General features: G+C 43.7%; 1 pseudogene; it reads left to right on the forward strand.

The window, feature by feature from the left end:
• The first annotated feature begins 448 nt into the window (after window positions 1–448).
• On the forward strand, window positions 449–820 carry Rpl35-ps10 (ribosomal protein L35, pseudogene 10; annotated as a pseudogene).
• The last annotated feature ends 2,926 nt before the right edge of the window (window positions 821–3,746 follow it).

Consider the following 3,746-nt stretch of genomic DNA (forward strand, 5'->3'; position numbering starts at 1 on the left):
AAAACAGACAGGCAAGATGTGAAGAAACCAGTGGAAGGACTGTGAAATCGTGAAACCGGAAGGCGACTACTCAAAAGATTTAAACATGAACGATTGTAGGCCCTGCCTCTTACAGGTGCACATGCAAGGGCTAGAACAGTGATCTTAAAGAGACAGCTCATTCCCATGATCAATGGATATTCCTTTCAAGAGCCTGGGGATAGAAGCCACCGATGTCAGAAGATGAATGAACAGGACAGTCAGATAGCTGTGATGGAAGAGTGCACGGACTTTAGATGGAAGAAGCGCTTAGTGCATGATGTAACATGGATTAGCCTTGAAAATATTACGCTATGGTTGAGACAAAGGTATAAAAATCATACACTGGAAAAATAAAAGTAAAAAGGCCAGGCTAGTCAGCAAATGGTGCTCGGGGAACCAGGCAGCCTCACCTGTGAACAACGCAACAATGGCCAAGATTAATGCTTGGGACCTGCGCAGCAAGAAAAAGGAGGAGCTGTTGGAACAACTGGACAATCCGAAGGTGGAACTGTCCCAGCTTCACGTCGTCGCCAAAGTGACAGGCGGCGCCGCATCCAAGCTCTCCAAGATGAGTCATACGCAAATCCATCGCCCATGTCCTCACTGTCATTAATCAGACTCAAAAGGAAAACCTCAGAAATTCTACAAGAGAGAGAAGTACAAGCCCCTGGACCTGCTACCCAAGAAGACGAGAGCCATGGGCCGCTGGCTCACCAAGCAGGAAGAGAGGCTGAAAACCAAGACGCAGCAGCGGAAGGAGCGGCTGTACCCACTGCGCAAGTACCCAGTCAAGGCCTGAGACAACGGCAATAAAGTGCAAAACTGACCTAAAAATAAAAAATAAAAATAAAAATAAAACATAGTGCTGGCAAAATGGGGCATCTACCTATAGAAGATTAAAAATAAATCTACATCTCTCACCCTACATAAAAGTCAATTCAAAGTGAATCGAAGTCCTTAATTTTAAAACCCAAACTTCTAGAACTTTTAAAGGAAAGCATGAAGAATACACTTCAAGAAATAGGTATGGCGGCCTGGGGAGATGGCTCAGTGGTTAAGAGCACTGACTGCTCTTCCAGAGGTCCTGAGTTCAAATCCCAGCAACCACGTGGTGGCTCACAACCATCTGTAATGAGATCTGTGCCCTCTTCTGGTGTGTCTGAAGACAGCGACAGTGTTCTTATATAAATAAAATAAATAAATCTTAGAAAGAAAAAAGAAAGAAAGAGGTATGGCAAGAACATTCTGGCAAGACACTGACAGCACAGGACCAAGCCTGAAAAATTAACAACTGGATGGATAAGAAGTGTGAATCTTTCTCCACATCAAAGGATGACCTCAGGAATGCAAACAGCCCACAAAATGGGAGAAAACATTTGCCAGTCAGGCAGTTAATATCCAGAACGTTAAAATACTTTTAAAATGTCCACAACTTATAAAAATCCCAGCAAAATTAAACACCAAAAAGTTAATGGGTTATTGAAATATTGAAATGAATATAATAGTTCTCAAAACGAGACGCATGGGCTTGGTGGTGCATGACTTGGTCCTCAGGAAGCAGAGCCAGGTGGATCTTTGCGAATCTGAGACCAGCCTGGTCTACGTAGTGATTGCTAGACTAGCCAGAGTTGCGTAGTGAGACCATGTGAGAGCAAATGAGAGAGGGAACATAAAGAGCCACTAAATATTTTTACAAGTGTCCAACATCCTTAGCCATCAAGGAAATGCAAATTTAAATGACTTTGACATTCTATCTCTTCCTAAGGAAGAGGTTGTCAGCAAGAGAGTTGACAACAACAAATTTTCAAGGATGTGGAGAAAGAGGGTCCCTTTCTCACCACAGGTGGGAGGGGGAGGGAAAACAGATACAACCATTATGAAAATCAGAAGGAAAGTTTCTCATAAAATTAAAAATAGAAGTAACTTAGAGCACAGCTCTACTGTTTCTGGGCATACACCCAAAGGACTCTATGCTCTATAACAAAGATACCTGCACAGCCATGTTCATCGCTGCTCAATTCGTAACAATGAAGAACTGGAGCCAGCCTAGACACCCAGCCATGGATGAATGAATAATATGGTGCACGTATGCAATGGAAATTTATTCAGCTCTAAGAAAAAAATGAATGGATAGACTCTGACAGGACTATATTAAGGGAGGTAGCTCAGTCTTGGAAAGGAAGAAATTGACATGGTCTCTCTCACATGCTGAACCTAGCTTACAATATTTATATTTATGTGGGTGTAAGTATAGGTATAGACTATGAAACTAGAGGGGGGAAAAAGACCACTGTAGAGGGAAAGTGAGATATCGATCAAGGAGCTGGAGGGGCAAAACAACACGTGATACAGAGAAGAGACTGGGCCAGAAGGTGCGGAAGGGGAATATGGGAAGAGAATCAAAGGAGCTTTGCGATGGCATTTCAAAATAATAATGCGTATGCTGATTAAGCTATTAAAAATTAAAAGATAGGGGTTGGGAATTTAGCTCAGTGGTAGAGCGCTTGCCTAGCAAACGCAAGGCCCTGGGTTCGGTCCCCAGCTCTGAAAAAAAAAGAAAAAAGAAAAAAAATTTAAAAAATAAGTGTCTTGAGCTCACAGTTTGGGAGGCAGGAATCCAGGCATCCCTGTTACAGTCCCAGTGAGAGTCCTCCCTGCTGATCAGCCCTTGGAGGAAAGTAGAGAGTAGAAGCCTATTCATGGAGAAGGACGCTCCATGACAAGATGGAGGGAGGAGGGCACTTGCACTTTTACCACAACCCCTTTGTAAGAGACAACAAGGCCCTCATTAAAACTAATCCTTTCTGAAGACCTGAAAATCTTTGTCTTAGGATTCCCATGGCTATGATAAAATGCTATGACCACAACCCACTTGGAGAAAAGAGAGTTTATTACCTCTTCAGTTTGCAGTCCGTTCTCTAGTAGAGTATGGCGGGAACTCTATGAACTGGAGTCAGGAGCAAATGCCGAGCCCACAGAGCAGTGGTCCTCAACTCTCCTAATGCCGAGACTCTTCAATGCAGTTCCTCATGTTCTGGAGACCCCCACCATGTAATTGTTTTTGTCTCTTTATAACTGTAATGTTGCAACTGTTATAAATTATAAGTATCTGACCTCTAGGATATCTGATGGTCACCCCTGTGAAAGGGTCACCCAACCCTGGGATGTCAGGACCCACAGAAAGAGAACCACTGTCCTAGAGAAGTGCTGCTTACTAGATTGCTCTCTATAGCTTGCATAGTTTGCTTTCTTACACAGCACAGGAGCACCTGCTCTAGGTTGGAGTTACCCACAATAGGCTGCACTCTCCTGAATTAATCATCAGTCATGAAAATACACCACAGGCCTTCTCGCAGTCTGACCCGGTAAGGGGGTTTTCTCAAGTGAGGTTTCCTCTTATCAAATCTTTCTGGTTTGTGTCAAGCTGACATAAAACTAGCCAGCACAATCCTTTATTAGGCCACACCCTAAAGGGTTCCACCACCTCCCAACTTTACCCTAGTGAGAAGATCCTTATAAACTGAGTCAAAACCACAGCCTGACTCCCAAGACCTGCTGCACGGCAGATTCACTCGAAAGGCTTCTTGAGAATTCTAATGCCAGGCTTCTAGATATTCGAACGGTATCACTGGGTATGCTCAGTCCATGCTGCTACTGTAACAAATCATCAGAGGTGGCCCACCTTAAGAAAGAGAAATTCGGGAGGGGTCTCATTCGCCAAGGTA

This window comes from Rattus norvegicus, chromosome 9 (assembly GCF_036323735.1).
Source record: "Rattus norvegicus strain BN/NHsdMcwi chromosome 9, GRCr8, whole genome shotgun sequence".
Lineage (NCBI taxonomy): Eukaryota > Metazoa > Chordata > Mammalia > Rodentia > Muridae > Rattus > Rattus norvegicus.